Here is a 27,789-nt window from a genome sequence, read left to right on the forward strand (position 1 = left end):
AGATATTTTTTTCTTTTATTCTAAAAAATAATGGAAAATTTTAGAGATAGATGTCCTGAAAAGTTTCATTGTGGTATCAATACTGGATGAAAACAAAAGAAAGATGACAACTAACAAAAAAAAAAAAAGAAAAAAAAACCCACAGTTTAATAGCTACAACAGAAAAAAAAACGGAAAATGATAACAAGAAGAAGCCAAAAGTAATAAGTAAAAATGCTCAATGCATGAAATATTTTAGCTTAAAAGGAAAGCTTTAAAAGTCAGCTTTTCCTTCTACACCCTTTTAAATAAAAGTAATTGTTTGATATACGACTCCATTACGCAAGTTTTTTATTTTTTTTCCAATGTTGGGCACTGGCCATTATAGGCTTGGCCACTATTAAGACTGGAAGCTGTGATCACTTAATTATGGTGGCAACTAATAGGCTACCACCGTTGAAGGGACAGACAGTTTTACATCCATGCCTTCTCCAAGATTCGAATCTGGCCTTTCGGTACACCAGCCAATGACACTACCGACTTTCCTGTCTGGGAAGCCCATCGGGGAAGAACTATAAAGTCACCATTAGAATTATAGGCGATAATTTTCTGTTATTTTCTGCATTAATAACAGATTAGTCACAACTGCAGTTCAATATATATTAACACACTTTAATTTTACTATGAATTTTTACAGGCATTTGTTCAAAAGCAGTTTTTCCCAAGCAGTATCATTAGCAGTACCATTTAGCGATTTTATTACTTTATGTTCGGCCGTTTTTACGTAATTAAAAGGCGTATTATAATCGCATTATTATTTTGTATCATTAAAACTTGCTTTAATATTTGTTTTTATTTTTAAAAAATGATATATTAAACTCTACATAAATGACACTTTTTTAACATAATTTTCTGAATGTTTAAAGCAATTCTTGAAATAAGACTTATGTTCCTAAGTAATTGTTGAGGTTTACTGTGCACCATATTTATCAGTTGTGTAAAACGAGTATGTTACTAAAATGTGTAATGTTGTTTCAAAGCCTAAGTAAGTTCTCTCTCTTCATGTCACGGATGAAGATGTTGCATGAATCTTTTAAACAGATGAATAATTAATAAAATTTCAAATAAAATACTATTTAAACATACTACTTTTTACTTTGATATGATCAATATTATTTTAAGTTTTAACTTCATTACTTTTCAAAACGAAGCGTAACATATTCAAGAAAAAAAATTTTATATAAAAAAATCATATTTTTCAAATTTGTACATTTGTTTAAAAAAGCGCATTTTAATGTTAAAGTTCCCGGGTACTATGCCATTTATGCCTACTTGCACATGTTGTTATTGTACGAGACATAAAAGTTTTAATTTATCTTACCCGTCACATGGCAAATAACCAGTTTTTAAATTGCTGCCTTTCACCATTACTTGCAGTCTATTACTTAGCTATCATATTGTAACTTCTTAAGAAAATCAGCGATTTAAAAACACATTTTTTTAATAATCCAGATCTTTATTTTTTAATAATAATATTAAGGTTTTTAGTATGATATTTTGTACGTAATTGATGCATTTTAAAATGGCATCCGCAAATTTATTTCATAATGCTATACTAATAATTTTTAACATTTAAAATACTATTATTGCAAATAATAAAATTGATTCAAATGCGGTATATTCTTATAAATTAGCATTTTTTAACATGCGATATTTGCATTCTTAGCATAAAGATAAGAAGCTTCATTTTATTAATTGTTGAGACTTACAAATAGTTTGAGTATGTATTAAGATTAAAGCGTTATAACGTTCTTAAGCACAACTTGCATTCAGTGTTTCGTTTAATGATTTTCGAATTCGCCAGCGAGAGGAATTGAGCTTCAAAACTCGAGAGTAGCGCCCTCTACCGGGAAAAAGTGACACCACTTTATCCCAACTTTCGAAACGGAATAGGAAAATCTAAAATATATTTAACATTACCGGAAATGACGGGAAACTTTATAACCGGCAACCGTGACGGAATTTCCCTTTAGTTTTTGTCAACTGCAAAAGCATAGTAGCAAAATTATGTTTTTTATTCGAAATTTAAGGCACACAGGACGCAGGTGCCGTAGTATTCTGAAATAAAATAAAAAGTAAAGAAAACAAAAAGAATTTTGGAATGTCACGTCACGTACAACAGCACATAATTCACCATATTTTATTCGGAAAATGTGTTTTTATTTTATTAAATCTGAGCGCCATCAATTATTCTTCGAAAACTTGTTTTTGGTCTTAAAAAGTTTTTCGTTGGGTTTTTATATTTCCATTGCCATAGGTACTAAACTACTTCATAAAATAATGTAAGAGAATGAAAAGTCTTCGACTAAATTACTTCAAGATTTGAATTCGTATAAAAAAATTAATTGTTTCTTTGAACTTACTCTGAAAAAACGTTGTAAATCTCGTGACTGGTTTATTTCGAGAAGAAAAACTTGTATTTCATGTTTAAAATATTATTTAATTAAAACTGAAGTGAATATATTTTAAAATCGATTAATGTTGACGAGTGTTTGAATAATAACTGGAAAAATTATTTTAATAATTCGAAAAACATTTAGTTATAGTTAATCCTTCCTCTGCGATTGCTTTCCTGCGACCACCTCTGAAAATAACCTCTGAAAGTGACCAGTATTTCTAAGAATTATTAATAATGTTACTGAACGTCACTGATTGTCATAATATCTAAGGAGACTATCACGACAAAATAACGAAAACATTTTGAAGAGTGGTACTTAAAGAGAGTGGTATCTTAAAGAGATATCATTCAATTTATATGTTTAATGCTTAATTTGATACATATATTAAAATTACGCGAAAATGTAGAAACTGTGCATAAAAAGAAATAATGAAACTATATATTCACAGAAATGTAAATTTGTATACAGATTACGCTAAGAGGGAGAGTTTTAAAATTATAAAAGAATTTTAAAACTCTCCCTCTTAGCGTAATCTTTATACAAATTTACATTTCAAGGAGGAAAATCTTTGAATTATAATGAGATTTTATTCCATTGCTTGATATGAAAATTTGTTTTAAAACTGCAAAATTTAGTTAAGATTTAAAGAGAAATTTTTATTTATTTATTTTAATGCAGCTGCGGCTATGATACTATGATAAAAATTCAAAAACGTAAACATACGAAACATTTTAATATATTTTAGAGATGAATGGTTATTACATTAATGTTTATGTTCTGTTATCCCTGTGTCTGCCTTTATATGCTAGTACATGCCAACTTGATTGTGGCCGCAACATGTTTGCTGAAATAAAAAAAAGGAAGATTTAATTCGCTTTTGCCCTCCAATTTCCTATTCATTATGGATGAACACTTCTACGCCATCAAAATTTCTGCTCATCATTACTTCTAAGTTTGTTTTATCACATATATATATATATGATATAATAAAAGCAATAAAAAGCAGGAATACTGTTAATGCGTACTTAGATCCATATCGAAGAGGAAGAATTCTGATTGCGGCGTATGCTAATATGTTGACTTGGTAATATCTAAGAAACATGGCAGTGGACGCAGTTTTAATTCCGTTTTTATTTACAACTGACATTTGCGGCCACAGTTCGCTTGGCACTTAGTCGTGCTTATTCAAGAACATTTACATTTTTGATATTATTGCAATAGAAAGCAGCACAGCCAGATTTCGTCCAAGTGGACCAGAGAGAGAAGCTGAAGTGCGTAGTTATGCAAGATGGAAGCACACGAAGAGAAAAGTTTTGGTTTGAGTTAAAAAGTTTCAGTTCACAATTATTACGTCATCAGCGCTGCGCAGACCATGAAAAAAGGAAAGGTCTAGAAATGATGCAATTGAAAGAAGTTACAACAATTTTTAAAACAGAGAGGGAGAATTAATGTTTTGCTGTTAGTTTAAAATATAATTTTGATTTACATATATATATATGAAGATTTGTAGGTAACGATGAATGTACAAAATTATCTATTTGTTACAACATGTTTATATTTCGAATAATCAAGATTTTATCATTTAAGTACTTAAGAGTTTTCAAAATTTTGTTTTCCATTGAGTATGCTAATCAGTGATTCATCTGCTCATAATTTATTTTCAGTTTCAAAGCTGCATTATTCAATCAAGAAATTATTGTCCTCTATTTAACGAATTGGAATATAAATAGCTTATTTAACTGTATAAACGAGCTACTAATTTTTGAAACAATTAATTCAATAAAAATGAATTAATAAGCAAATGGCTTTTAAATGCAATATCGCGTTTGAGAAGTACAGAGAAAAGATACGAAGTTAAAACTATTCTACTACAGTTTTATTTCATATAATACAATTTTCAGTAGAAATTATATCAGTTCAAAAATAAAATGAATTCTTGTTAAGCTGAAGGAGTTAATAATTTTAATATTCTCAGGCGTCAGGAGCTGCACTTAAAGTTATATTTTGCATAATATATTGCATCAAGTGTATAAAATAAATTAGATGATCGTCTTCATTTTTGCCAATCCCGCCAATTTCCTTCGTTTTTCTTCCTCACATACCTGAAAATAAATAAGTATTATTAGTATTTGCATGTACTTTACTTCTTCAGTTACAATTAATGCTTAGATTTCATTATAAATTTTATCATTAACGTTTATTATACACGTTAATACTCTGGAAAATTTATTTTACGATTTTGTTGTATTGTTAGTTTTATAATAAATCTAAAAAAATATTCTCATTTTTTCAAATCTTTATAAATTTTATATGATATATTAAGGGTGTATCACTAATTTATTCGTGCTTTTTCTGATTGCCAGACATCATGCAAGTGTAAGATCAGTAATTCATTTTATTTAGGGAGTCAGTTTTTCACGTTCACAAGTCTTTTGTAAACGGGTACGGTAATAAACTAATCCCATTTATAATAGTCATATGTATTTGAATTTCTATTCTTAAACTGCAAATATAATCGAAAGTTTGAATTAATAATACTGATTACCTGACGAATTCAATTTAATTTTGAAAAATTTCTTAATGTATATCTTTCTGCAAAGCTTAAAATTCGCTCATATCTTATGTAAGATTTCATTCTTCACTTTCTGACCATAATCTACTCCAAAAATCGTCGGGAAATATTTCTGAATTTCTGTGTCCCGTTAAACTTGGAAACGCAAGTATTTGTAAAAGTGTTTAAACATAGATAAAATCCAGTTAACTGGACTGTCCTTTGTTGTTGACTAATGCTGACTTGTCTGACCTATAGTCAGCTCAAGGCAGCCTAACCAACCCAACGAAATTCCTCGTGGTAAGGAGTGCAAGATATGCCTGTCGTTGGCAACAGCCTTGAGCACCTTAGAGGCGACAGTGCGATTTAGCTCAGTTCCGCGCCGGATTCCCCCCTCTTCCCCTACTATCAACCTCTCGTGATGACTTTCGGCTCGCCGCATATTCAGAGTGCCCCCATGCTGTACGAACACTATACATTTACAAACATCCATGCCTTCTACGGGATTTCATCCCGTTCCCTTCGGCACGGCAGTCAGGGACGCTAACCACTATACCGGTTGGGCAGCGGACTATTTGATGTTCTCTGCAAGGAAAGTGGGATCAAGTTTGTTATTAACTTTTTTATCATCAATATTTTTTTATTTAATTAACGTAGACAAGATGTAGTATTACTGATCACCAGACAAAGTTGATAGTTCTCTTGAAAAATATGAAAATATCTAAATCCTAAAGAAGGGAGATATTTATACTATTTATTAGCAGCTTAGAGATTTTTTAATGCGATTAAATTGTCTAATTGATAAATGACAAAATTTGTCTGATACGACTCCTTGCTCTTCTTTAATACCACTTGACAACATTTATATCTATATCTAAATATCTTTAAACATATTAAAGTAAAAATAAATATTTAATATTTACAATTTTAGCATCATAAGATTTTTTACTCTCGATCCACACTTTTGTATGTGTCACTTTTCAAACCAAAAGACGATCATATACATGCATACGCTGTGTTATCGAAACCCTAACAGAATTAGTATAGTTATACTTTTCTCTAATGTCCTCTAGTGCTATTTTAAACCTCTAGTGCTACTTTAAAATCTGAATCATTTCAGGTATTTTTTGATATTTTTAATTTTAATATTTTAGATCAATAAATTTAATGGCTAAGTTTAATATTTCCTATTATGCAAACAAAAATAATTTCTTTGTTTACTTTCAGAATAATAAAAGATCAAAAAGTTAAGTGCTAGTTTCAGCTCACAGGTTAAGTAAATAGGTAAAGAAAAAGCTCAGATTCAGCTCGCACGTAAGCAAAATTACTATTATTATTTTCGATTTTTGTCAGTTTAGACAATAAATAAAAGGTTTCTTTTAATTTTGTTAAATCTATTTGCGACAGCCTTGATCACCTCGGCTCGACCAGTGACAGTCCGATTTACCTCAGTTCTGCCTAATTTTTGATGGAGAGGAACCCGGAGGGGGACGGGTTCGAGGGTCTCCTACCCTTCTTCCCCTACTACAACCTTTCGAGAGGACTTTCGGCTCGTCGCATATTTAGAGTGCCCCCACGCCACATGGTATTATACATTTATAAGCATCCCTGCCTTCTCCGGGATTCGAACTCTGGCCCTTCGGTACGGAAGTCAGCGACGCTAACCACTATATCGGTTGGGCGGCAGGAAAACTGTATATTGATATGATGAACTGATAAAAAACTGAAAAAAGCAAATAAATGTACGTCAACATTTAACGCTGAATCGGAAATCTAAAGGAATACTTCTATGCCGCTTTTAGAAATTTTTGTAATTTTGATGTTAAATTGCATATGGCGTAAGTGCAAAGAAAATTATATTTAATAATAAAGCTAAATTGAAAAAAAAAGGGTTACTAGGTGGGCGTGAGGGTAAGATCAGTTTGTTTTGATTTTCCTGTTTTGATTTTATCGGCCGCATACATTTTTGATAAAGGAGAGAATGTCAGAATAAATATGACACATTGAAATTGAATATAAAATCGAGATATACTTCAGTATACTTTTCTTGTAACATGATTGAAGAATATTCCACCAGAAGTAGATTCTCGAATTCGTCTTCCTGAGTAAAAGCCTTTAAGGTTTTGTAGAATATAAATATTGATTTTGAGAAACATTAAATAAAATTTGTCTAAAATTTTTGCAGAAAGTTGTCAAGTGAAAATTTTAGACAAATTTATGCTAAATATTAAGAGTATGCTGCTTTGAGAATCGTACGTAGAGGTCTTGAAAGAAATTTTCGCTTGCAGTTTTATGATAACTCCAGCAAAAATCCCGCCCACATCGAATATAAGATAAAAAGATTCTCTGTGTTTGAAAATAAAACGAAGCCGCCGAAATAAAAGTAAAGTTTTTCACATTCACTCAATAGATATTCTACTCGTGTAGCATATTTGAAATCGGCATTTTTTTATCTTTAACTCTGTGACTTTCTAGCGAAAGGCCCATTTCAAAATGCAAATCTGAGACCAAGATCTTGCCCGGGCGTAGCCTTTAATCTGCATAGCCACCACTGACTCCTTCAGAATTGTGGCATATATATCCTTCTAAAAAAGAGATACTATCAAGAATCTAGAAATATAGAAAAGCCTCAGGCGAACTGTATCGGAATACAGATTGCTAGACTGATCCCATAGGTATCTCACACTGCCATGTTGCTAGGCTTCGGACATTTTCTCTATGAATGTTGTTTCGAATCCCGCCTTATAACCAAAGATTCTACACAAAGAAATTCGATATCGACACTTATAGCTTTAAGACATAAACCATTTACACAATTTCGTCAGATATCTACAAGAATAAAATGCTTAGGTTTTTATTCTATTAAAGGAAAATAAGTGCAACTTGCTATTTGAATTCGAGCTTTGTAATAAGTAAAAACTGTTACTTGCATTCGTGTTTTGTATCAAATACCTAAAAATGCAAATCAAATATTCTAAAGAAATAATGACAAAAAATATACATTTTCAGTAGGGAGATTTTTAGTTTTTAGATATTTCGTATTTAGGCTTTAAACTATTTCGAAATGGTTTTGCAATTTAAGATTTATTGGCACTTAGCTAAGATTTATTTTATATTCAGCAATAAAAACAACAACAAAAAGAGAAAAAATAAGGTTTTTTCCTAGTTCTGTAAAACATTTTAAAAACTTCTAGCAAATCACCCAGCGTGTACCAAATTTTATTACACTGAAACCGATGTAAACTCATTAACTTTTTTTATACTCTACATAAACGCAATTATTGATGATGCAGATATTGAGCCTCACTTGGGAGATTTACTTGGATTTATTAGAAAGATGGTTGATGTCATAGTTACATGAAAACAATAATGATGTTCAAAATCTGCTTAACTGTATCAACGATATTGTGTGTTTTGTCAATCGTAATATGACGGCACAACAGTGGGATGAAACGATGATTTTATAGTTTACGGTGTCAAAAAAAAAGTTAAAACATTGCATTTCTGTGAAATAAGTAATAATAAGTTATTAAGTATACTTTTATTTAAATATAAAAAATTCGTATTGGTTGCATAGTTTATTTATTAAAAAATCTTAAAATGTTTCACAGAATTATTAGTAAATTCTCTATTTTTAAAAGTTTCGCATTTGCTAAAATTAGAATCTTTCTTAAAATATTTAATATAAATTTCTATCTTTCTATTATGTATAGACATTTAATCTAAATAAAACTAACACAATGATACATACTTCAGGACACAATAATACATACTTCAGTGATATTAATACAACGATATATATTTCAGGTTTGCGTTAATAAGTTTAATTTCTTTTCCTACTTTTCGTCCAGTAAGACATGTTCAAATTCCCGTAGTTCAAATTCCTGCTAATTTTTGCATACAATTCATCTTTGAAACTTCAGAAGGAATCTTAAGTAAAATTTCTCCACAGTTTTAGGTTTTTAAAAATGTTTACAACCGAAATATAAAAACAAGAAAACTTAGTATGTGGCTCGACTTCGTCAGTTTCTTTAACATTTTCAGAATCAGGGTCTGTAGCAAATGTTCTCAACTTTTTCTGCTCCAAGAACCCCTTTCACCATTGCTAGAAGATCAGTCCCCCTCCTTCTCCCAAACTTGAAAAATAGACGTGCTATAAGTATACATGTAAATATATAAGCATGCTTGTACCTTTCTCCCATCTTTCCGCATGCCTGCGTGGTGTAATAGGAAGTATACTCGTCGCGTATTCCAGAAGTCTAAGATTCGAGTCCCAGCGAGGACACTGCACATTTTTAACTATTCCTGCTTTAAAAAAAACTCTAATGACTCTACAAGTGGCGCCCGAAATAAACTTTGATGTGCTATAATTCGTCACCACTGGGATCTGGCGACTGGGGCCCCTAATACCAAGTCTGCCCTTAAAAGAGGATGTAGAGAAGGTATTTTCTTTCTCCTTTCCTCATACTTTGTGATATAATTGGAAGCATACTCGACGCGTTATCGAGAGGTTCAAGGTTCGAGTGCCGGTGAAGACATTGCGCATTTTTCACATCTCTTCCTTCAAAGTAACCTAATGATTCTACAACGCATCTTTATTTAGATAATTTTTTAACAGTACAGCAGGAGGCAGTCATTCTGCCGATATTTCCCCTAAAACTATGAAATCAATCCCCCTAAGAAGAATTCATCCTGGTTTATAGCCCTGTCCATAGCACTGATTCAAAACCATTGGATATGCCTCGACATAATGGATTAAATTAAGCGTTTTTAACTTTACAAATGGTATACACGTGAAGCAGCGAGTTAAGTAAATTATCTTTTGAAAGATTTTGTAAAATAAATAAAAGAATATAGAATTTTTAATATGAAATAATGCTTAATGGAAGAGGCAGCTAAAAATTTAAATGCATTTTTGTATTTATGCCAAATACCATTTTAGTTGCTTTTTCTAATTTATTTTGCTTTAATAATTAGAATGTATTTTTAAGATCTATGGATATCACCTCTGTGTATTGGGAAGGTTTTCATGATTTTGGCCATTTAAATCAATAAATCGATAGTTATGCGTACTTTTCAAAGCGTGCAATTTCAAATCTTCTTCCTTTTCCCCTTAAAATAAATGAAAAAAAATATCCATCTTCAAGTCCTACGTTATGCGCCTTTACTCCAGGCTAACGTAAAAATATTCTCTTCCAAACCAATCAGACTCTGAGGAAAGCCCATCCATAGTTCTACATCTACAATTTCTCCTTCATCCCATACGGACTTTTTTGTATTATTATTATTGGAGTTCTCTTCAGTGGCCAGCGCACATGGACATTTCAATTTGTTTCCCCCTCTTCTTTTGCAAAAGCGCGGACAGAGAAGGCGCTGAATTTTCTTCGTTCCATCCTTTCTTTTTTTCCTTCTTTGTGTATCGTAATGGTGAAGGCTGGCGAATCAGATTTTACAATTTCCTTCGCTTCAGCCAACCAATTATGGCAGATGAAATAGAAGGTTTGTTGTTGACCAGTGCCTTGAATGAGGGACTGAGCCCATATTGCTCGACTACTCTGCATCGCAAATTCTTGTAAATGGAAGATTTTCAGGACTAATTTACAACTGCACGGTATAAATTGTATAGGCTGAGAAGCACATAACTCTGCGAAATTTTCTTGAATGAGAGTCTCCTAAAGAATAAAATTCCTATTAAATTTATTGTATTTTTGTGTGAATCGAGACATTAAGTTCTAAACGTGAGACAGCAGACCAGGAAATTTCGACTTTTTTTTTACTTTTAGGAGTGTATTTTTTTCAATTTGTACTCTGAGATTTGTCAATTTTTCGTTTTCCGCAGCGTCTATTTGCTAAATCAATGCCACTGTTCAGAATGCGAGCTTCTCTGTTTTTTAAAAAAATAATCTGAAATATTTAATGTAAATATTTAATTTAAATTTGAATCTTCCGAATATGCATCAACGTGCTTTCAGTTACACCACATAGGCATGCGGAAAGAAGGAAGAAAATGACTTATATACTTCACCTTTTAAAGGGTGACTGGGATGAGGGGATCGAATCAGCAAATGCTGGTGGTGACGAATGATTGTCCATCCCATTTTAGCCCGGTTGCAGCTGCAATGTCATTAGATTTTTTTTTACGCTGGAGACGTGAAAAATGTGCTCTACCTTTGCCGGGATTCGAACTACAGACCTCGCGTTGAGTATGCAGTTGCACCCCGAAAGCATGCGCAAAGGAGGGATAAAATACTTTAAATGCATTAACGAAAAGTTTTTTCCTGAATCATCCACTCATATGGGTCTCCTTATGAAATCTGCAAGAACAGACTGATATGTGATACATAAAATTAAAGGAAAGCTATCCAAACAGTGCAGGTTTTGAGACCATGTTAGCTGGGGAACAAAGATGGTACCGAGCGCATATCGTTAATTTGCACTCAAGGAAAGCAAAATTTTCATATTTTAAGTTTTGATAAACTAAGTAGTCAGCTGGGATGTGCTGTGTGACAAATCTAACACTGAAGATCAAGAAATTTGTTGCAGGAATTGCTGAAGGCATTTACGAATGTTCTTACCGATAATTATCATACGTAAGAACACTCTACCTGACAATTATTTACCATTCCTCAAACTAATACTGAGCAACAATTGCCAATTGAAATCTGTGAAACTACACCATACGTAATATGTTTTGATATGCAGCTACCATATTCTCAAAAAATAAAAAAAATGATTTCACAGGCGATAGTGACAGCAGCTTTCAAGAACATTTTAAATCTCATTTAGGTATTTAGGTATACGTATAATTAGTTAATCGTATGAAATCGGAACAGTTAACATCATGACATTATAGTTAGTAATACTAATAATAGACATAACAGTTAATATTATGAAATCGAGACAATCATTTTGAATAATATTATATTATGGGATTCATAAAATGCCTTAATTAAAGCACAATGTATGTTTGAGGGAATTTAAAATATGTCGAGACAAAGGAGGTGGCTGGACGTATTGGTGAAAGAAGAAGAGGAAGGCTATGAAAACTTGCATTCTATCTGGTAAGGTACTCCTAATCAAAATTGGGACATAATGTCATTTTGTCATCACTGGTAATTCAGACTTCAGACCAACGACTTAAAGTTTGAATTCCTCATAAATTTGCTTGTGATATCATTTGAAGCTGCTCACTTAATCGTTGGGATAAGCACAAAAACAACAGTAAATTTTCCTTCATGAAGGAAAGGAATGAAATGAAGGAAAAATAAATGAATGAATAAATCAGTGAATGAAATATTAATGTCTATTAAACAGAAGCTTTCTTTGCAAATCATAAGAACCGTTTTATTCAAATTATTATACACGTAAATACTTTGCTTTATTGTAAACATCCGTTCATATAAAGACTTGAATTCATAGTATGCTAAAGGCAATACCGAAACCACTGATGATTCCGCTATCAGAAGACGTTTTTCAAATATTTTCGTTATTAAACTTGCTGCAAACAAACCTGCGTGCTAGTTATATAAAAGGGCTTAAGTTTTAATTAGTCTATGTGCATAACAAATTAGGCATTTAGACAGCTGCGACTTTTTAATTTGTTATTTAACAATTAATTTGTCTAAATTTATGATATATACTTTTGAAGTTTACTAAATCAAACTGTTTTAATTATTGGTATGATTAATAACTTAAAAAGCTAGTTTTAATCCGAGTTCTGTAGTTTGAAAATAATAATACTTGTGAAAATGCTAAAAGCAATTCAGCATGCATATAGTATTTAGTTCAGATATTAAAAATATCATGATGAAACACAGAAACAACTTTACATTAAGTAAAGATTAATTATTAACTAAGCGACATATTTTTGTACATTTTGCAAGTTATGGTATTTAATATACAAAGTGAAGGAACTTTCATTATTAAACTAGGCAGCAAAGTTTTAAAGAAGTGACAGCTCATGCTGTAATCAAAGCATATTCCATTCGAATCGCTCATTTGAAATAACACATGTAAAGCAACACCGAAAAAAAGAATTTGGTTATCATTTTACTTAACCAGAAAATAATTTCAATGAAGTCTTTGGTAAGAAATAGGCCATTCATAGTGGTCTGAGGCATTTAGAGTCTTAGTTGTACATAATCGTTCTTATCATGTGAATATCCGGGACGATTTTTCTCCAGGTAATGCAAAGGGAATGTAGGTAATAAGTAGCAGTAAGAATTATTCGATGTAAGGTAGTATATTAAATTATTATTAAGGGAAGTAATAAGGGATTTGAACTGTAGAAAAGCTGAAACTTTACATGACGATTGGAATCAGAACAAATTGACGATCTTTCTTAAGTGGTACATATATTTCTACTGAGCTTCCGTATCTTTCTAATGCATATATAAGTATATGTGGAATACCAAAATCTTGGCTTAACCAAAAATATTTTTAAATTGCAAAAAGGGATCGTTTCAGAAGGTTTAATGAATGGCATCTGCTCGTTGGTGCATTCGTAGCCTCAGCTGAAAAATTATTTGAGATATCGACAGAAAAATCAGTCAAACATTATGACAGGAAACAATATTCTCAGCAAAACATCGCATATGATTTGTAATTGTGAGAGGAAAACGTAATATACTTCTGAAAAGACAGAACGATATGACGAAGGATGTTATATTCAGAAGAGCTTCATAAGTAGAAGAATTATTCAATGAAGAATGTTTTGAGGGAAACTTGTATTCATGTTACAAGTTGACAAAAGTATGAAAATACAGGATTTTAACCTGGGTCTAACTACCAGAGGTCAGATGTCTTATTCACTAATCACTAGGGAGCAACAGAATTTAATTAAATTTAGTTAAAATAAAACTATTTATAGTCTTCCTACTTAGACTAAAAGTAGATACATTGTAGAGACATTAGGTTTTTTTGAAGCAGGAGATATGAAAAAAGAGCAACGCCTTCGCCGGGAATCAAACCACGGACCTCTGCGATAAGCGCCCAGCGTGCAGACCACTGCATCTACTATATACACGTTTTCTTCATGTTAGCATTCTTTCGGACACTGCAGCAAACACTTCCTAAACCTATGATATTATTAATTTCAAATTCAGTCTGTTGCGTCATATACACATATAGCTATTAGTTTGTCAACGTTGTTCATAACATCATTCTCAACATAACTTCATTGCTCAATCGCAAATCTCTTCCTTTTTAATCTGTATTCTCCTGTTCTGTTGCTGATTGTTTCGTAATCGCTCTGTCCGGAATATCATTTTTTGATAAATAATCCTTTCAACTTTTCTACGTCCACTCTTCAAAATTTTTATTCCATTCATTTTTGGAAATCTGACCATTGTAAATGATTTGAACAAATGCGATCATCTTGTCTTGGCAACGGTAGATGCGAATTTTCGTCATTCTTCGCTCTACCATGAAATCTCAAGGATCAAGCCATATTTTTCGTGTTTATTTACATACATTCTAAAATTTCTGAGTATCAGAAATAGTTTGAAAAAGACACGATTCTATTACCTTTTCATCCGCAAATGTCATCTTGGTTCTGTTGATGCCATAAAGAAGAAATTTCTGTATTATTTTATCGTTTTACAGATAAGGATGCTTCTAGCAAATCATTCAGACTTTAGAAATGAAACTTACTATATGAAAATCTTATGTGTATTCCAAAGCGTCAAGAACTGCTCCTAAAATTTCAGTCCCATAAGATTATTATAAATTGCTTTCGAATGATACAAGAATAATCCGAAATTCAGGGCTATGAATTTATTAATCCTATTTAAACATTTCGATTATCCTTTTATGCTTCTCACATTGGATAATCGAATATTGGTTTTTAGGATAGCAGGCATAATAAATGCTCATATATGGGCTGTAACTGGTTATCTTTAGAAGAAGAAAAATCAAGATATGGCATTTTACTACTACTTCATAGCCAGGCTAAAATTAGTAGCTCTCATTTGCAGTGTCCTAGACTAAGTGTTACTGTTTCTAGAAGAATGCTTAGTGGCATGCAGTTATAATATGTTTTAATAAATTGCATTAAGAACAATCTAAGGGATAATTAACTTAACAAGTTACACTAATGAATTTAAGGAAGCTAATTTTGGGGTCTTCATTGAGCTGGATGTGGAGGCAGAATTTTCAAAATAAGAAAAAGAATATTTTTCAAGTTACTTCTATTGAACATTTTAGAAGGCGTATAATTTATAATTATGTAAGTAGAATAATATGTGATTTAAATGAATAGAGAAAATAATAATCATGGTTCAGTTATAATCACAAAGCCACTATACAATTTATTTCAAACCTCAAATGAGTTAATAATTTTTTAAATGAATATTTAATAAGTTTAATTCATGTACGAAAATTTTAAACACGCATTTAAAAATGATTTTCTTACAATAAACCAAGGAAAAAAGCTGATAAATACTGAAATTGCTGAAAGATCATGTATATAAAATTGTCAATAGAGTTATCAACATCTACTGTTATAGCTTTGTATTTCTAATCGCAGCACTTAGTGTACATTAATTCATAAGTGTGCGTAAAATTCTCATGATTCTCTCATCTATAATGTGTTATGTACTTTTAAACTTTTAATTAAAAATTATTTATTTAATTTTTCTAATTCTTCGCATACTTCAATGTAATGTGCATTTTGCACTCACTAATGAATTAATTTACATTAAGTACTGCTGTTAGCAATACTAAAGCTATCCCAGTAGATGCTGATAACTCTATTGACAACTTTATATAAATGTATAAAACTTTATATAAATTTCAGCAGTTGCAGCATTTATTAACTTTTTAGTAAATGTTACAAGTTTTACATAAATGATTTCACTCAATTTTTTTGTAAAATCAAAAGCAATTTCGGAGGAAGATGTTCTTTGCTTATGTTTGTTTATTTGAAGCAAAATGTGACTTTAAAAAAGAGAATAATACAATGCAGATGATTTGCGATTGTTGTGAAAAAAATAATAATCAATTAAGCACTGAAAAATCAATTTATTTATTCTTTACTCTTCACTGTCAACCAGCATGACTTGGATACTTATTAACACCAATTGTACTTTGCTAATTAAAATTAAACTTTGTAAAAATTCTTTGCTAAATGATTTACAAAATAACAAATTCTTTGGTGCCTTTCTATTTGAAAACCAGATCACAAAGAAACAAAGCGATGGAAAAATTACATCAATAATTTTTAAAATATTAGATCTAGGCAAATAGGGATGCAACAGAAGTAATCTTGGTGTTAAACTCTGAGTGTATACAATAACTATATTATTAACTTATGAATGCGAAACAATTATTAACTACAGTAAGAAAATAAGCATTAGACAACGAACATGTTCTAAGACGGAAGACTGTAACAATGCAAAGTCACTCTAAAATAAAATAAATTGGTACTTGGAAACTTATGACGCTGGAGGAAATATTATTTGCTCTCGTATGAGAAACCAGTAAAGTACCATTACAATACAGAGCGTTTAGCATATTTGGGCGTAAGCAAATTTAAATTAGAAGAAAAAATTCATCCGTACCTTTCTTACGAAAGTTAGGGCAACTTCAATAGCAACTTATACCTTTCAAGTATGTGGGCTTTGTGTCGTTTTGAGAATAAAATTTAACCAGAAGAATTCTCAGCACTGAAATAATCACTAGTCGTATTTACTGTAAGAAACGTGGAGTATTTCGTTTTATATTCTTTGATCAAATTATTTGCTGAGTTATGTTTATTTACTTCATACACTGCTACTTAATCTTTTAAAACTTCTTATTTTTAATGCATTTCACTTTAAGGTAAAACTTCCCCACACCAGAGGTTTGAAAAGAACAAGCGAGCATTAAAAATAAAAGCAAAACAATACCTCTACCTAAAAGTTTCATTTTTTTAATCTTTGATTCCTAGGTATTCGATTGAAAATGTGGAGTTTCTATTTACTTTCCATTTTAGAAAATGACTTTCCAACGAACAACAAAGAAAACTAAAATGACAACTTCGCCGGACTTTCATTGACTTCAGAACCAAAGGGAAAAAGAGCGATACTTTTTGAAAGAAAAATCAAAGGTATTTTTATTATTATTTTATTACTATATTCGGATAGATGTAGTGACAGTCAAACTTGATATTTTTCAGCTCTTTTGCCTTAACTTTCTTTTACCTTTTTTTTTTTTATTTTTTTCCTATGGCGGGCAATGGTCGAAATATTGTTGCACCATTCTTGGCTTTAAAAATAAATTTTCTTTTTGTGGATAAAATTGGTTGGAGCTCTTCTTTTTCCATCGCCTCAATATACAGAAGTCTAATTCAGTAATCTTCGATGCTCTTTCAATCCCCGTCCAATCTTCGAAATTTTAAACTGACGAAAAGTGAAAAATCCTTCAGGCAGCTAGAGAATAAAAAGTTTTGGGTACAAAAGTATTCGTGATTGTTGACACTGAATTGACACTGAAGAAGAAATTATGGTAGAACAAAAACGTGACCGAAAGCACTTACGAAACAAAATTTCAAGGGAAAAAAATTATCAAATTTTATAAGAAAATGTTAAAAAATAATGAAATCGTGCTGAATGTTAGGACTGCATTTCGGTAAGTTTGTAGCATTTATTAGAAATAATTTAAGGAGAGGTGACATAAATTAATATATACAAAACTACTTTCATTAGTACAGCATCGTCTTCTCAAAATGTTGCTTAGCATAATTCGTTGTCGAATATTATTAAACTTTTATTAAACTATACAGAGTCTTTTATTAAACTATACAGAAATAAAGCTGTGAAGTATCGCATTTAAAATTGAAAGTGATTTGAGTATCATGTCTGGAACCAAAACAGTGATTGTAAAATCTGTGTAAATTTGTTGAGTAATTTCCTTTAAACTCTTCAGTTATTTGAGATTAAATTTTAAAGAAATATGTAAAAGATAAAATGTAGATTAAAATTTAAAAGACGTTTCTAAAACAATAATTTTATAAAAGCACATGCATATGTAACAGGTATATTTAGTAAAGATATACAGATTTTGTGTTTACTTTCTGTATGCAATATTTTGTACATTCTTATTTTATCAACTGTTTATTTTACTTAGATTATCTTTTGGCTCTAAAGCGTAAAATAATCTTAATGTTCATCAATTACATATCAGCATAACTGTTTTTTCATATTTGATGTAAGCATTAGATTTTCTTTTGCAAAAATTTTTCGCTATAAGTATATTGATGACTTAATTCTAGTTCCAAACTCATACGTTGTAAAGAGAAAACAATATGAAAAATTAAAACATTCTTGGGTTAATGATAGCAAAGTAAAATGTTCTGAATATCCATCAAATATGAATGTACTTTAGTAGGTTGAATTTTATTTGGATTAGTAAGAGCGTATTTTGATATTTTACTTTTAAAGTTTGTATCATTGGTTTATGTGATTACGGTAAAGCTTCGATGGCTAGCTGCCTAAGGGTAGGGATGCTTTCGTGGGTTACCTTCTAAGGGACACTGGCTCGTATACACTTTACACATGGCAAAAACACAAAAATGCCCATGCTGCCAATCTGTTCGCGGGATTCAAACCTCGGACCTAACTACCAGTGCTCGGCGACTTTACCGCTCGGCCGCTGGTAGGCCAGTATGCATCATTAAATAAGAGAGAAAATTATTTTTCTGTTCTTATAACATTCTTTGTATACAGCCATAATAGAAAATTATTTTGCTTTTAGAAATGTATGGGGTTTTCCCATATGGTGTCAACACTAAATAAAAGTAAAATAATGCAAATTTGTAATGTATTATTACGGTCTGAAAAGTGATTAATCGATTCTCTCTTTTCAGTATCTTCAACCTTTGTTGCTTTTAATAAAAAAATTTAAGTAATTTACTCATTTTAAAAGAGAGGTTGTTTTCCGCGGGTCCAAGGTTCGAACCCAAGAAAGGGCTGGCTGCAAGGGCGTTTTCGTGGTTTTCCCCATGTGTAACGTATATTGGAGCCAGCCTACCTTAGAAAGTCTTCCACGTAGGGATCTTTCCAGGCAAATAGCACTCGAGTGCTTTGCCGTAGTTAAATAAACCAAACCAAACCACTAAAATGTTATTGATTTTAAAGATGTTTAATTTTCAAATATTATTTGAAGTAATACAAAAAAGATCATCATTGTGTACTCAAATGTTGTGATAAAGTAAGTGTTAAAAGTTTTTCAAGCCATCTTACTAAGAAAACTGAACATTGACATGATGAACTGAGAAAAATCTGAAAAAATTTAAAAATGTTATGCCAACACTTAACACTACATGGGAGTTCTAATCATATGCTGCTATGCTGCTTTTAAAATTTTATCATTTTGCTGTTGAATTATATATGGCGTAAGTTCGAGAATAATGATGCTTAATAATAAAGTTAAAATGACAAATCTAAATGGGTTAGCGGGAATGAGTGCAAAAGCAATCTGGTAGATTGAGCAAGAGAGAAAAAAAAAACACTTTACAAATCCTTTTGATCGATCTTTAAAATCTGAATCCTTTTAGATCTTTCCATTAGTTTGTCTATTTATTTGCATAAGTTTTTATTCAATTATTATTTTTTCGAAGTTTCATTTGGGTTTACTGAATTAATATATTCCAACTCTTAGCCGCTGAAACTGGTTGTTTTTGAATTTATTATTAACTGAATGACTTTATCTTCCAAGTATTTGTTTCTTTACCATTGAAAATTTCATTATCTCAAACGTGTACAAATTAGTTTGTAATTAAAACCGAGAATAAGTGCGCTTTTGACGTGATCAGATTTATTACTACTGTGATAAGATTTAGTGTTCTTATTAATTTTGTGATTCGATTCAGTTACGCCTGTGGCTAATCACTTTGTAATAATGCATACAGGGTTTATTTTAATTGCTCATTGACGGAAGAATTTTTAAATATGTTAACTTAAAGTACTTGCAGAACATTTTACCATTATGACCTCTTATTTTGGTTATATGTTTAAGAAGGTGAATTATTCTAATGGACACACATGATAAACATCTGAAAAGGCCGTGTGTAGATGAACGTTACTAAATAATTAAAATGCACAATAATCAACTAAAATTTATTTATCATGACTTGAACTGGAGTTGCGCCCTATAGATTACTATTTAACTTAAAGTTAAAAAAGTGACTCATTTGACTCAAATAAAACACCTGGAGCTATTGCAACCCTGATTGCTAATTAATTGCCATGAGCTCAGAAATTTTCATTTAGCATTTCTAAGATTTCTCTCGAACTATAATCAACAGCAGTTATTTGTTAAGAATAAGTTGAATAATCTTATTCTCAGTTACAGTCAATCTACGACTATTTTAAAGTTTTTCTTCTCAACAGCTAATTTGCATCTTTTGCTAGAAGACAATCATTCGAGCTTACGAACTTATAAATAGAGAAGGTAGAGTAAAAACAAAAAGTAATTGATCATTAACTTGTAGTTAGCACTACTTAGCAAATGAATATTTAATATGAAAATTTAGTGGAGCATACGTTGAGTATATGATTAAAATTGTTGCAAGAACAAATTAGAAAGTCTGTATTTCATTTTTAGTCAGTATTATTTTCAATGGCAAATTTTGGTGGAAAATATCAAAAGTAATTTTCATCTATAGCAGTTCTCTTCCATAAACGCATATCTTACATCTTCATTATTACGGCAAATCAAAATCTACCAGGAGATAAAAACAACAGTTTTCGTCCTCTGCACCATTTTGAAGACGTTCTTTTTCTCAGATTCAGAATTTTCTGAAATGCGTAACAAGCTTTTGAAATTATATCAGTCAGAAAGTATTGTTTTTAGAGCCATATATTGCAACTTTTTAGATGCTATTGGTAAAATATACTACAGTTTATAGTTATTGCGGCTAGACACATTTTTTATTTTATTATTAACTATCAAATTTTCTCGATCATCTAGGAAATACCTTTATTCTAAGGTTTTTCCAAATTCGTTGGTATTACTTAGCATAAGTTCGTTATTTAATTGAGATATCTGACTATGAGAAATATTTAATGCAAGTTAGAAATTTACTTAGATGGTCGATTTAATAAGAATTTGAATGCGATTCAGTAATTTAGTTTTTACTAGACCCTAAAAGTTACACAAGCTACACTGAAATTATCTGACGTATTTCTGAATAATTTTTCTAGCAAACGAATAATAATTAAAAACGTGAAAAATGTTATTCTCAGGGCAAGCCAAACGAATTTGACAACAGGACAAAGATACGTTTTTTTTTCAATTTTTAGTCTACTGAGAAAAACTGTAATCGGTATTATGCAGTGGGAAATATGACTACTGGCAGAAACATTTCGCATGTATTTCAGGAAATTATATTATTTTGGAAACATTTACTCTCCTGGACATTGGTTAGGTCTGAATAGATCTCGATTTATTAGTTTTTGCACAACAAGTTAGGGGAGTGTGACAAAGGGAAGGAATGTCTTTGCAGAAGCTTTTCTAAGGGAAAGCTGCTCATATTCGCGTTGCACATGAAAAAAAAAAAAAACCATATAGCCTCCCGCTTGATTTTAACCGGGGTGAAACTACCAATGTTTAGGCGGCTTATCCGCTCGGCCTATTATAGGCCTTTTCGGCTAGAATGAATTCTATAGTCAGGCTTCACAGTATCGAGCATTCGTTGGGTTAGAGTATAATCACAGTAGTATCGCTATCTGTTGCTGGAAGACTCGAAGCAGGCGGTAGAACCTTGGCGTTAGAAGTTTAAATTTTAATGACTAGAAATGAAACTCAAAGGATGCATTTTTTGCCATCTCGCCAGGAGCTGCTCAAAACGACAGAATTGAATGGTAAAGAAAAATATAACTTTAGTAATGTTTAATCGTAAATTAAGAACAACATCGTATAAGGAAGTAATAAAGCATTATCTAGATTTTGTATCTCAACCATATGGAAACATATTCATGATTAACTGGAAATTTAAGCATTGGTTCATTTATTCCCTTGACTATCAAACATCTTGAATTTTGGTCGTATTACCAAACAATTTCCAAAACCTATGGCAAGAAATAAGTCTTAATTTTGATAGAAATGTCATGAGGTTTGAATAATACAGAAAAATCCGTGTTCTCATTTTTCCCTAAGCAAAATTAATGTGAAACATGAGAAACAGAAATAATGTTTTTAAAGCAACTTATTTTGGATAGCAAGATATAAAATAAAGATTTTAAATTATTATTTTATTCACTCGAAGCAAGAATTTGAAGGAAATCTGACAAAAGTTAGAAAACAGAAAGTGATTTTTAAGATTCATGTGACTGATGAAAGACGATATCAAAAATTATAAGAATTCTATTTTTATTTTTCCCTGCCATTTAACTGGTGCTGCCATAGTTACCACACCAAAGTCAGTTGGCACAGCTAACTCTAATATTATATAAAAATGAAAGATTGTTTGGATGTTTGTTATTTAGTCATTCAAACACCAATCTATGAATTGGTATTTACTAATTAATGATCGAAACTTTCATGTGAGTATTAAAATTTATAATTTGCAAATCATGAAGATTTGGAATTTCAGTTGTGGTCTAGAGAAAGATCCCAAAACTATACAATCTGAATTATATAGAATAACAAAGAATTTTTTTAAGACAAAATTTTGCGTGTATTTTGCTTTTATGGCATCTCTTTCTATTTTACTTTTAGTGGAAATATATGATTGCACTGAAACCATACACATGCTGAGGCGATGTATATGTATATGTGTATACTTATATATAGTATATATATATATATGTGTGTGTTTGTGCGTAAACAGAGAATGTTTAAAGATTAAATTAACTCTGTTTGGCTACCTGGAAGTAGAAATAATTCTGACAATTTTTGATTTTGCTTGCAATGTTGAAGCTGTGGGTTTGTGAATGTAGCAGTATTTCACCTACTCTATTAGACTCTTGTTTTTTAATTTTTAAGATTAATGTAATAAACATTCGGGCTTCTGGAAATCTATACAAATGTATAATAAAAACTCCAAACCTTATAATAAAAATTTAATTATAAAGCGTTTTTTTGCTTCTGTTATTGCACAGTTTTTATTATTTAATTACAAATTAAGGCTGTTGTTAAATATTAGGAAAGATTTACAGTTTGAGTTTTTATCAAGATAAATTCAACTGGTTGAAAATCTATAAGGTATTTTCTCCCTCCTTTCTGCATGCCTTCGTGGAATAACGGTTAGCACTAGTGATGGGCAACTTCGGTACTTTCTTGTACCCGGTACCAGAGTAACATGTACAGACAGTACCCGGTACAAAATACCCGTTACTCAAGTAACCGTTACTTTGAAAAGTACCGAAAACCGATTTCAAGTACCGAGTACCCAAGTAACGATTTGGAGTACCGAAGTGCCCTAGTAACGATTTGGAGTACCGAAATACGCAGCTAACGATTTTGCGCACTGAAGGAACTCTGCCACGTCACCACGTGTTTGATTTTATCTGTACAGAGTAAGATTTTGAATATCAGAAAACATGTCAACTACGGAAGAGTCTGAGGAGCAGGCCATTCATGGACACAAGGAGCGCATATCACCATTTCGCAAATACAACCAGATACTACTGTCCTCGTACCAAAACCGAAGTGAGCTGAATCCTCATTGATCCTCCAGTAACGAATACCGAAATACTGAGAAGAGACGCATATTTTGGTTACAAAGTAGCGAATACCGAAAAGCACCCGTTTCGATACAGAAGTAACGAATACCGAAAAGTACCCATTTCGGTACAGAAGGAACGAATACCGAAAAGTACCCATTTCGGTACAGAAGTAACGAATACCGAAAAGTGCCCGTTTCGGTACAGAAGTAACGAATACAGAAAAGTACCCGTTTCGTAACGAATACCGAAACGAATACCGAAAACGAATACCGAAAAGTACCGATTTCGGTACTGAAGTAACGGGTACTTGGATGTACCGATTTTCACTACCCGTTACAACTAAGTACCCGTTACAAAATACCCGGTTCGGTAGTACCGACTCATCACTAGTTAGCACACGCGGAGCGTATAGAGAGGTCCGAGTCCCGGCTAGGGCATTGCTCATTTTTCATACTCCTGTTTCAAAGTAGCCTAATGAATCTACAGCGGCGCCCGAACTAAAAGGTGGTGGATGATAATTGTTCACCAACAGGATTTGGAGATTGGGGGCCCTAATACCCAATCACCCTTTAAAAGGGAGTATTTCCTCCCTCCTTTCTGCATGCCTTCGTGGTGGAATGGTTAGCGCACTCAGCGCGTATTCGAGAGGTCCAGGTTCGAGTCTCGGTGAGGGCATTGCTCATTTTGCATGTACTCTTGCTTCAAACATACATAAAATGTCTCTACAAATCTTTAATTTTCTTTTGACGAATTTCAATCAAAATTTTAAGTCATCATGAAACAATCAGAGTTTTATTAACATTTTGATTTCCTTAATATTCTTTCCTTAATATTAATTTTAATGTCATTTCTTGACCTTATACTATTCAAATCTTAATACCTTGTTTCATTTGTTTACTTTAAATACAAGCCTTTTTTAATCGATTTTGTGGCATTTTACCATATGTATATAGTTTAAATATCACGATTAATTATGTTAAGAATTAAAGAAATTCCAAATATTTGTATCCCTGAATTTATTATCATATTTTGTCACCTTCAAATACGATATTGTTTTTAATTTTGAATGGAATAGACGTCTTTTACTTTTTTTAATAGCATTAAAATTGTTATTCTGAAAATGGGTGGACAGGATGAAATAATTATGGCTATGAGATTTTCTGTCAACAGGAATGGAACAGGATAAAATTATTGTGGATATGAGATTTTCTTCTCTATGGGGAACGGTGCCTTTGTAGAGGATTATACCGCCTCAGGTGTATACCTAACAAGGAATAATTAACTCAATACTTATCAAATAAAAAGCATACAATAAAATGCTAACAACTAAAAATTTAAAGTTATCATTCACAAGCTCGTAATAAAAAAAGAATAATGAAAGCAGGAAAAGTAATAAATGAATTTTATCACTGAAATCTTTCTCTGCAGGTCTTTCTGAGAGAAAAACAGCTTATACTTTATTTGGACATGAGAAAAAGATCGACTGTATAATTCGTCCAGAAATTGAAGCTTGATATGTTATCAATTATTCCTAATAATTCGAAACACAGATTTTATTCATGAAATGTTATTCACAGGATGCCTGTTTTGTGCAAAAATTTTCAGTCTTTGTTTTTATATCTAAAACTATCTAAGTTTTATCTTTTTGTACTAAAATTTTGTTATCTTAAATTTGATTTATTTAAATTCACAAGGATTTACTATCAAGAATAAATAGAAGAGAAAGTAAATTTTACGCATCAGAATATGTAACATGAATTTTTTTGTTTTAGTACTTTTTAATTGAATTTTTTGTTTTAACATAATTTTATTTTTTAAAATTAAATAAGTTGGCGGCTAGAAAAAAGACGTCATCTTGACTTTTCTTATGTTTTAAACTGGATTTTTTGTATTGAGTTAAACTGGTTAATGGCAAAGAACAGGAATACTTTCTGCTGAAAGGAAGGCATGTCCTGGTAGAAGACGTTTCAAACGAAATTGGGTCATTTTCACATTACATATGGCAAAAATCACCAACATAAAAAGAAGATTAAATATGCGAAAGAATAGACTTAAAACCTGTGAAAAGATCTTTTGAACATCCTGTGACTTGGGTTGCCTTCCAAGCAAGTTCAGCTAAGGTCACTATACAACTGGTCAGACGACATCCGCTTGTCAATTTATCTTTTTTTTCAGTACGACATTTCTCTAGATGGATTTGATTAATACAACACATATTATATCGTAATTTGGTAAATTTATTACTTTAGAACTAAACAACTAAGGTTTTTTTAAATTTTATTGAACAGAAATTTTTAAGGCAAATGAAAATATTTCATTCTTCAAATATAATATGGTAATAACAAAAATAAGACACTTAAAATTAGTATACTGTTAGTTAGTATACTACAGCTAATTAATAGTATACCGCTGGTTAATATACAAAAAACTAGAATAGTACTTAGCATACTTTAGAAAAGTAAAATTTCTATAGTTTAGATTAAATAGCACTGTGCATTTAGGCTATAAAAAATTTCATTGTTTAATTCTGTCGAAAAAAATATATAGTATTTGTTTTATGATAATCAAAAGGTTTTAAACTGTAAGCGTACCTGTATAATCTTCGTCAAGATGATATGTGATAGAATTGCTTTACTTTTTGTAAAGTGAGTAGAATGTTAAGACACAATAACACGCCGAATAAGTACTAATTCAGAAGTCAAACAACAAAAATCAGCGTTAATTTTCAAAATTTTCACAGTGTGAATTCACACTGCGAAAATTTTGAAATCTTCTGAATGAGTAGAATATGTTTATTCTACTCCCGAAAAATAATTAAGAGGCATCCCGATCATACATCTTTTCGAAGTATAGGATTAATTCCAACTACTAAGGGATATTTGGAATTTTATTATACTTTAATACTGTCGAAGAGTAGCTGGAATGCGAAGAAAGCACAAAAGATTAAATTTGTGCAAGGAAGACGTTTCTAACAGTGAGCTGAAACACAGATTATAAAGGTAAAAAAAGGAAAGCCTTCTGCCAACATCTATCTCCAGCTGCCAATCTCCATGGCGAGTCGTTAATGTAACGTTTCCTCCACCTCTGGCCATCACCGAAAATCACAGTTCTCACCCCCGCAACTCCAACGGCATGGCATTTAGAGAGGCTTGATAGACAGACAGCCTCGCGTATCTGCCTTGTGTAATCATCCAATCGCGTTAAAAGGTGGTACGAAAGCGTGACTGACCGTCCGACCGATTTCATCTGGTGCGGTCACACCTCTTCGGCCATCCGTCCTTTCCTGTGTCCAGATATCATCGGAGATGAAGGATCACGCGAACCATCTTCGCACGCGAGGAATTCGGGGATGAACTTCTTCGATTGTCCACTTCACGCGATGGACACTGATGTCCACTTTTTTTGGTGCAACAATAAGTAAATAGCAAGTAGTAATTTAACAACCATTTTTTATTTAGCAGTCCACATAGTTAATGCTTGCCGGAGAGAAATGTTGGTCTTTGTTTAGTTAGGTTCAGAATTCAGGAGGGGTGAAAACTTGCTCATTGTGAATAGTATCAGTTTTTATTCTATTTACTTCCGAAATCCTACAATCGAATGCATATAGTAAATATATCTAATGACTAAGGTCATCGTTTCAGGTGTTTAAAGTTATTTAAAGAATACCCGTAGTCAAGATTTATGTATCTGAATTGCGTACATGTCCGTGAGAATCGCTGCCTCCTCATTTTCAAGCCTTTTAGAATATCCCACTGAATAACAAAGGTTAAATGAACATTTAGCATAAACTTTCTTAAATGTTTGCCTCATTAAATCCTCCTTACGATACAAACAATGTTTTGACTGGGATTAACAGTTTGTTCAGACTGATTTTTCTATGCATGATTTTCGTATTCAGAACATTAATGTATCCGATTATAATATATTCACGTAATAATGAAAATCTTATTATCCACTCGCTATCATGTTTAATGGAGACTACTCGATGCCAAAGATTCCAATTTTGAATTCGGGTTAAGATAAGAAAACTTGTGAATACAATGAGTTATAGGGATATAAGTCTTCCTGAGAAATCGTTGGTAGGAGAAGAGGGATAAGAGACTCTCAGACTCCTTACCCAAGAGGAAGTTCTGGGTACAGATTAAGATAGAGC

At 31.7% G+C, this 27,789-nt stretch overlaps 1 long non-coding RNA gene across 2 annotated transcripts in view; it reads right to left on the reverse strand.

Annotated features, from left to right (window-relative positions):
* Positions 1-4,307: 4,307 nt before the first annotated feature.
* The window catches only part of LOC146999492 (uncharacterized), a 251,924-nt gene continuing 228,442 nt past the window's right edge, over positions 4,308-27,789 (reverse strand). For both annotated transcript variants that reach the window (XR_015039778.1, XR_015039777.1), the window contains one exon: positions 4,308-4,540. This is a non-coding gene — a long non-coding RNA (uncharacterized LOC146999492). The remainder of the gene's footprint in view (positions 4,541-27,789) is intronic.

Source organism: Stegodyphus dumicola, chromosome 1, assembly GCF_044657685.1.
Source record: "Stegodyphus dumicola isolate Sdum_Otavi_A_Nest chromosome 1, ASM4465768v1".
Classification (NCBI taxonomy): Eukaryota; Metazoa; Arthropoda; class Arachnida; order Araneae; family Eresidae; genus Stegodyphus; species Stegodyphus dumicola.